The sequence below is a fragment of the Wyeomyia smithii genome, chromosome 1, assembly GCF_029784165.1.
Source record: "Wyeomyia smithii strain HCP4-BCI-WySm-NY-G18 chromosome 1, ASM2978416v1, whole genome shotgun sequence".
Lineage (NCBI taxonomy): Eukaryota > Metazoa > Arthropoda > Insecta > Diptera > Culicidae > Wyeomyia > Wyeomyia smithii.
Window position 1 is genome coordinate 120,520,684 of NC_073694.1, and position 9,791 is coordinate 120,530,474.

Consider the following 9,791-nt stretch of genomic DNA (forward strand, 5'->3'; position numbering starts at 1 on the left):
GCTCTCGAGATGTGCAGAAATTTGTGTTTCATTTGTATGGCATCCCTCCCTTCCAAAAGAAGGAGGGGTGTCGAAACATTATGGACATATTTTTTCCCCTTAAAACATCTACATGCCAAATTCGGTTTCATTTGCTTGGTTTGTTCCTGAGTTGTGCAGAAATTTATGTTTCATTTGTATGGGACCCCTCCCTTCCAGAACAGGGAGGGGTCTCAAACTATCATAAAAACCTTTTTTTTTATTCTCGCTTATTTTCCGTCGGTCTAGTTCCGCCACTGTTGTGGCCAATCACCGACGCCCAGGGAGGCGACTCCACACCCAGGACCCTAACTCACGACCCGTCTATTAACGGACCGGGCGCCAACGGCTTTACTTCCTCATGCGATGGAAGGCGTGATCCCAGAGATTTTTTCGCCTCAGAAAATCTCCCGGTGTCGGCTAGGATTGAATCTAGACCAGTTGGGTTGGTTGTGAGTGGATCACGCCACCTCACAACCATCGACACCTATGTCGGCGGTGGGATTCGAACCCAGGCGTCGAGCGTAGTTGGTGGAGACGTTACCAACCACACTAGGCCCCCGCTCTTATCATAAAAACCTTAATCGGCACCAAAAACCCCTACATACAAATTTTCACGCCGATCGGTTCGGTAATTTGCGATCCTATATGAATCAGACAGACAAACAGACCGGATTGCATTTTTATATGTATAGATTACAACATCAATATTTTTTAAGAGTGAATATACATTTATTGGATTGGATAAATCTGTTTTTACAAATAATTGAATGAGAAAGGCTGGGTCTGACCGCTAGGTGGATTAATTTAGGTTTTATTTTAATTATATTGCTTATGTCAAAATGATCCGAATATCTACGAGAAAGTCATGTGTCTTCTAGTCGCACAAGCAGTGTTGCGAAATTTCGACACAGAAAAATGTAAATGATACAATAGCACTCACTCACTCTCTTCAAACTGATATTGAGTGTCACCCGTTTCAATTATCAGTCAAAAATCATGTCAGTGATATAAATGATATATCTTTATTAATATCAAAATTATTTGATCTGAGCCAATCCATTGCTTGAATTCAATGAAGCAAATAGGCACCTTCATCCTACACCACATAAACATCGCTAGAGTAACATAGCTTGTGCGAAATCACAGAAATGTTATCAGTCAGCATTACCACTGTCAACTGATTGGAGCCGAAATTATCACTTTCAGCTCGTTCATGTTGATACTGATATTCGTAGCTCTCAAAGTCAACTGAGAATCCATCACTGACAGTGAAAATTTGCAACCCTTGTCGCAAGCAAATGCGAAGTTCCATTCAAGTCAAAAATGCACATGTTTCATCATTCATTTCGCGTTAAAATGCATATCACTCGATTGATTTATTTATAAATATGAATGAAAATCGTTACGTTTTAAAATTTTTAGGGTAGAATGCCACGGTTGCGGATTTGAAAAATTTATTTTTATGATATCTTTCAAAACATTTTGATTTAAAAGCTCCAGAATAGTTTTCCTTCTTTTTTTGTAGTTATTGTTTATTTTTGATATAGAGAAAATCTGGGAAATCTTTCATAAATAGCTCTTCAAGGTGGCGTCTTTCGTCAACAAAATCCAGTAGTCAAAAGGTCGAACATAGATTAAAAAAAAACTATTTATTTCCAGCGAAACACTTAATGTGGAGAATGTTTTAAATAACAGAGCTCTGATTATTTATATTATTAACGAAATTTCAGTAGATATTGACCTAGTTTCCGCAGTTTGTAAAAATATCTGATAGAGATTTTCTTTAAAATATGTCACTTGTAAATATAATGTGCTGCTCGTGATTAGAATCATATCAAAAATCGAGTAGTACAACCCGGGCAGCTCCGTTCCGGTCCGGTTCGAAATAAAATTGAGCTTCGAAGATTCTGGTCCTATTTGAATTTTGATTAGATTTTACCCAATTCGATGTCGAACATGTATTCACAAGAACTTTCAATACGCTTCCCGCGACGCTGATAGCGCCGTATGTTTCGAGCAATCAATTTTTTTCCATTTGATTCAAAACTGAGCAATCCTTGTTCATGTTAAAAGGGGATATACTATGCAAGAGGAGAACGTTAAAACATTTTCTTTAAAAATCTACCAAAATAGGTTACGGAACAGTAAACTATGTTTATCCGCCTGTCCAAGCTTGATTTTATTAAACGCAGATCTTGCTGCGAAGCCGCTGTCAACTTTGGCTAAAACCAACAATCAGCTTGTCTCTCACCGGCAGAATCATGCCAGTTAGGTCTTGTGAAAAAAAGACAGGATTTCATGTTGACATTTCCTCAGAAATTGTTGAACAAATGAAACGGCAGACATGAAGAAGGATGATTTTCCCGGCGTGAAACCTAAATTCCCGGTTTTCCCGTCTTTTTCTCCCGGTGATTTGAAATTCCCGGCTTTTTCCCGTTGTTCTTGGTAGATTGGCCACCCTGTCAAAGAGGCTGCTGCCACCGAACTGGTTTCCCCGAATCGTTTTGAGGTCTGGTCATCCGATGAGTCTGATTCTGACGATTCAGTTGGAGACCCTACCTTTGCCGAACCCGGGAAGTCTAGAAAGCGAAAAAACCTTTCTTCCCCTAGAATTCCTAGGAAGGGACAAAGATGGTCTCCATCTGAAATGGCTGTTACTAAGAAACATAAAAGTGCTGTAGAAAATCCAAAGCAAACTCCTCCCGGATTGGCAAAATTTAAATCTAGTAAGGAGTTTCCAGCACTTCCAAGAACATCAAAAAACCCACCTGTTCCTTCCTTTTCGAAGGATTCTATCTCTGTCTTACAGTGGAATTGTAGAAGTATCATCCCCGAAATTGATTCATTTAAAGTTTTGATTAATAAGTATAAATGCGATGCATTTTCCCTCTGTGAAACATGGCTGACTTCAAATGTTGACCTTAACTTCCATGATTTTCATATCATTCGCTTTGAGCGAGACATCCTTTATGGAGGAGTACTTCTAGGGATCAAGAAATGCTATTCTTTCTATCATGTTAACCTCCCATCGGTCCCAGGCATCGAAGTTGTCGCTTGTCAAATGACAATACGAAGTAAAGAGCTTTGTATTGCCTCAATATATATTCCCCCCAGAGCACAGGTTGGGCAACGGCTGCTTTTTGATATAATAGAAACTCTCCCCTCGCCACGGTTAATTTTGGAAGATTTTAACTCTCATGGCGTTGCTTGGGGTTACCCTTCTAATGATAATCGCTCCTCTTTAATCTACAATCTTTGCGACGACTTCGATGTGATAGTTTTAAACAATGGGGAATATGACACGTGTACCAAAACCTCCAGCGCAACCAAACGCTTTATCCTTATGTTCGACATTGCTACGGTTGGATTGCACATGGGAGGTAATCCAGGATCCCTACGGTAGCGATCATTTGCCTATCTTTATTACAATTGCCAATGGATCAAATCGCGCACAACCGGTTAATATCCCGTATGATCTCACCCGCAAAATTGTTTGGAAGTTATACGAGGAGAGGATTTCAAAAGAGGTTGAGTCGATCCAACATCTTCCAAAACTTGAAGAATTTGACCTCTTCGCGGGCTTCATTCTCGACGCCGCGTTACAAGCCCAAACGAAGAAATATTCCGGCGTGACGATCAAAGAACGGCCTCCCACTCCGTGGTGGGACAAAGAGTGCTCCGATGTCTACATGCAAAGATCTGACGCGTTTACAGCCTTTCAGAGGAAAGGTATACCTGGTGACTATATACGGTATTCGGAGCTTGAGACCAAGTTTAAAAGCTTGGTCCGAGCAAAGAAACGCGGTTATTGGCGTCGATTTGTGAACGAAATATCGAGAGAGACATCAAAGAGCACTTTTTGGAGCACAGTCCGAAGAATGCGAAATCGTTATGTAGCCAACGAAAGCGAAGAGTCTTCAAGTCGGTGGATATTTGATTTTGCCAGGAAAGTATGTCCGGACTCTGTCCCTGCGCAAAACATTGTTCGCGATGCGTCTCCGGGCCACGACGCGATAGAATCACCTTTTACGATGGCAGAGTTTTCAGTTGCCCTCCTGTCCTGTAATAATAACGCACCTGGGTTAGATAGAATCAAATTCAACTTGTTGAAAAATCTGCCCGACACTGCCAAGAGGTGCTTATTGAACTTATTCAGTAAGTTCCTGGAGCAAAATATTGTACCGCAGGATTGAAGACAAGTGAAAGTGATCGCCATTCAAAAACCGGGAAAACCTGTCCCACAACTCTTATAGGTCGATTGCAATGTTGTCCTGCATCCGGAAATTGATGAAGAAAATGATACTCCTTCGCTTGGACCATTGGGTCGAAACTAATGGGTTACTTTGAGATACACAATTTGTTTTCCTCCGAGCCAAAGGGACGAACGATTGTCTTGCGTTGCTTTCCACAGAAATGCAGCTGGCGTATGCTAGCAAAGAACAAATGGCGTCTGTGTTCTTGGACATTAAGGGGGCTTTTGATTCCGTCTCTATTGACATCCTTTCGGGTAAACTTCGCCGACAAGGATTTCCTCCAATTTTGAACAACTTTTTGCAAAATTTGTTGTCCGAAAAGCACATGCATTTTTCGCAAGGTGATTTGACAACATTTCGAACTAGCTTTATGGGTCTTCCCCAGGGCTCATGTTTAAGCCCCCTTCTTTACAATTTTTATGTTCATGCTCCAGGGCTGCCGATTTGCAAAGACCATTGCAAGATACCTCAGACAATTTGTCTACTTGGGCTCGACAGCTAGGTATCGAATTCTCCGCGAAAAAAACTGAGATATTGGTTTTTTTTTTCTAGAAAGCGCGAGCCTGCTCAGGTCCACTTACAGATGATGGGTAAAACGATCTCTCAGGTTTTGGTGTAGAAATATCTCGGCGTCTGGCTTGACTCTAAAGGCACCTGGAGTTGTCATATTAGGTATCTGATACAAAAATTACCAACAAAGAGTGAATTTTCTTCGGATGTCAATGCCGGGAGCACGCATTTATTGGACGGTATGGCATTTCACTGCATGCAACAAATTAATTCTGTTTGCAACCAGAATGGCCGATTTCTCGATCTAGTTTTCGCAAACTCGCATGCTTTGCCAGCATGCTCAGTCACTATTGCACCTGATCACTTGTGTAACATTGACGTTCATCATCCTCCTTTGATAGTTACTTTCAACAGGGCTATCAAAACTCAGTTCATAGACGAGTTTGATCCTTCGAGTTTTGATTTTCGGCGTGGGAATTTTGATGCAATCAATTCAGCTTTAAGTGATATTGATTGGTCATTTATCAATCAATGTCAAAACTTAGATGATGCCGTGTCAGAATTCACTCAATTAGTTCAAGAACTTATAAATCAGCATATTCCAAAAGTTCGTCCTCGTTGTAAGTTTGTTTGGGGAAACAGGCTTACTAAGCTTAACCGCACACGAAAGTCAGCTTTGCGCGCATATCAGAAGAATAGAAACCCTATCAATCGGATCCGGTTTATTTCTGCCAGTTATTCTTAAAGCATTGAATAGAATTCTGTACACAACGATCGTGCGCAAAACGGAACACAACTTACGCTTAAATCCAAAAAGCTTCTGGAAGTTCATTAACTCGAAGCGTAAGGAGGAAGGATTACCATCCAGTATGTTTTTGCTGGACAATGAAGCTTCATCGAACAACAGAAAATGTGATTTGTTTGCCGAACACTTCGCCAGCGTTTTTAACACGGAATGTGCTTCACCTAACGACATTGCCGCAGCTTTAGCTCATGTTCCGAGCGATGTGTTTGATGCCGAAATCTTCACGCCTACAATCGGAGAAGTAGCTTAAGCCATCTGTAACTTAAAACAATCTTACTCTCCTGGTCCCGATGGAATTCCTGCCGTTCTTCTGTAAAAAGGAAATGATAGTCTAGTATCACCGCTTACCGCTATTTTCAATCTTTCTTTGCTACGACATCAATTTCCCCGCAGCTGGAAAAAAATCGCTCATATTTCCAGTATTCAAGAAATGTGATAAACGTAATGTGGAAAATTATCGTGGAATTTCATGTTTGTGAGCCTGCTCTAAAGTGTTTGAAGCCATTATTCATCATCATCTTATGTTTAGCGTGAAAAACTACATTTCTACTGCGCAGCACGGATTTTTTCCTGGTAGATCTGTTTCAACTAATTTATTAGAGTTCACATCATTTTGCCTTCGCGGCATGGATCGGGGCCTTCAGATCGACGCTGTATATACGGACCTCAAAGCTGCCTTCGATCGTGTTGATCACGGCCTACTTTGTACCAAGTGCGACAAACTCAGAACTGCAACTGGAATGGTGGCATGGCTAGACTCGTACTTGCGGAATCGTAAGATTGCCGTTAAGTTGGGTACGTCGCGATCTACCTGGTTTAGTAACAGTTCAGGGGTTCCACAGGGTAGCATCCTGGAACTTTTTTCGCTGTTCATTAATGACTTTACAAAAGTTTTACCACCTGGCACACGTTTATTGTACGCAGATGATACGTACATTTTTAAAATTATCGAGACTGCTGAAGATTGCTGTAGGCTTCAATCGCTGATTGAACTTTTTAATGACTAGTGCCATCGCAACTATATGATGCTAAGCATTCCGAAGTGTACCGTGATCAGTTTCCAGGGCAAGAAACAGTCTCTATTGTTCAATTACCACATTGCCGGTACATGTTTACGACGTACCAATATCGTCACCGATTTGGGTGTTTTGTTAGACACTCAACTAACATTCAGGCGGCATTTGTCGATGATCATCTCCAAAGCTAATCGTCAACTTGGTTTGATATTCAGAATTGGAAATGAGTTTGTTGATTATGGCACCATGCGAGCTCTCTATTATTCATTAGTACGCTCTATTCTGGAAACTGCTTGCGTTGTTTGGAACCCGCATTATGAATTTTGGAGTCAGCGAATTGAGCGCATACAAAAACATTTTGTTAGAAGAATCAACTTTGCCATGGAGAGATCCAGATCATTTGCCACCTTACGAAAGCCTCTGCTTGTTGGTTGGAATATCCCCTCTCGAACAGCGCCGCAAGGAGATAATTGCCAGAATGACTCACAATATTTTGACAAGCCGGTATGATTGTCCAGCCATCCTGACGTTGCTGCAGTTGTATTGTCCCATTCGTCCTCGTCGAAGCCAGAGCCTATTGCAAACGAATTCGCACCGCACGAACTACGGCCAGAATGAACCTGTTCGCCGAATGGCCGTTCTCTTCAATCGATACTACGCAAATTTTAATTTTTATGCATGTCTTGTATATTATGAATTATTTATAATGTATGTTATTTTATACTTGTACTGTTGCCATGTATTATTTGCAAAAGATGCTGGGTTTTTATCTTGAAAGTTCCATTCACGGCCTTTCAAGGTGGCTTTTCGCAGTCATATAGTTTAATATTTATTCATTAAGACTACTGTCGGATAATAATAATAATAATAATAATAATAATAATAATAATAATAATAATAATAATAATAATAATAATAATAATAATAATAATAATAATAATAATAATAATAATAATAATAATAATAATAATAATAATAATAATAATAATAATAATAATAATAATAATAATAATAATAATAATAATAATAATAATAATAATAATAATAATAATAATAATAATAATAATAATAATAATAATAATAATAATAATAATAATGATAATAATAATAATAATAATAATAATAAAAATAATAATAATAATAATAATAATAAAAATAATAATTATAATAATAAAAATAATAATAATAATAATAACAATAATAATAATAATAATAATAATAAAAATAATAATAATATTAATAATAATAATAATAATAATAATAATAATAATAATAATAATAATAATAATAATAATAATAATAATAATAATAATAATAATAATAATAATAATAATAATAATAATAATAATAATAACAATAAAAATAATAATAATTATAATAATAATAATAATGGCCCGTGTGAGTAGGTGAGGACTCAACGGAGCTTAGCTGCTAGCTACCGAGCGGGTCGTAGGTTGCGGATCACGGCACGGCCATTAGATATAATGGTTAGTTGCGAATACTTGAATAAGCAACCCCGGACAAGCAGCGGGGATGGTCTATGGATGTGGCGAGACCTTACAGTGGGCCCTCTTGAGTTTCCTAGAAATACCACAATATCCGAATACCAGTCCTGACAAGCGAAGTGGTACCGCCATAAGTACCTTAGCCCAAGACCTCATCAACCGGTTAGGCTTCCGATCAAAAAGTTCACCCACAATGGAGACACGATTCACTAGAAGAAGACCCATGCGATCGCCCGAGGAGGGAGCCCCTACTGGAGCTGGTCCTGGAACGGGGGACAGAGCGAGCGGCCAGCGTCTGGAGGATGACGAGGTGCAAGAGCGGCCCTCCAGGCAACGGGCTCAGCCCGTAAACTATACGCAATACAGACAAGGCAGCGATAGACATCACCCAGGCAATGCTGCACCTGCTAACGATGCTGCAACTGACCGCCGTCAGTCGCTCACTTTGGCAGGCCGCCCACGGCAGCGGATCATGTGGACAAGAGAGATGAACATGTACGTGATTCGTTGCCACTACGTTTGCACGAGATTGGAGACGGATATGTCTGGCAGGTCTAGAATGCTGGACATGTTCAATGAGCGGTTCCCACGATATGCCAACCAGATTGATCGGAACAAGCTGTACACCCGACGACGAGCAATACTGACGAATAATATGCTCACAGCCGCCGAGTTGGACACAATCAAGCTGGAAGTGCAGAGGGAACTTTGGAGTACAGGGAACAGATCGAGCGATATGTCGAGAAGCAGTTCTGTTGGGCTGGATCTAACCGTAGACATGCCAGTAGAGGAGCCAGCAGAAGAGCTGGCTACTCCAGAACCAACAGTGAGCCTGGAACAACAGCTACGAGACGAACTAGCTTTCCATATGGATGCGGCGGTTACACAGTTTCGGGGAACGGATCCCTTATCCCGACACAGGATACCAAAGCTTCAGTATACCTACCGGCTGACGAATGCAGTAAGCATCCTTAACCGGGATATTCTGTCACAGTATTCGGAAGTCGTGCAGAACCTAGAGGAACTGCAGTGCATGGTGTATTGTGCAGCTGTAGCCGTCGTGAGAACGCTGGGATTGCGCACCTACCCCCAAGGTAACGACGAAAGTCGCACTCGCCCCAGCAAACAAAAGCCTGCATGGATGCGACGATTGGAATCCCGAGTTGCATCACTACGGGCAAAAATTGGTCGGTTGACGCAATACACCAGGGGGAACCGATCAAGAAGGCTGGTTCGTCAAGTAGCTGAAATTGTTAAGCCCGCAGAGCTCCGTGATCTTAGTGAACCCAACCTCACAGAGATCCTCGACACCCACGTACAGCGGTTGAGTGCTCTTGCTAAACGGATGCGACGTTATAGTGAATGTTCGAAGCGGAAAGAACAAAATCGGATGTTCAGGACTAACGAACGAGAGTTCTACAATCACATTCAGAACAGAAATCCGGACTACAGCGAGGGACTCCCTGAGATTGGCGAAGTAACACAGTTTTGGGCCAATTTATGGGAGAACCCCGCTCAACACAATAACAACGGGATGTGGTTGGTAGAAGAAGAGGAATACAGTGGTGGAATTGAACGCATGCCCGTTGTAGCAGTTTCCGCCCAGGATATTCGTGAGGCTACACGGTATACCAGGAACTGGGCAGCACCAGGACCTGATTTTGTGCACAATTTCTGGTAT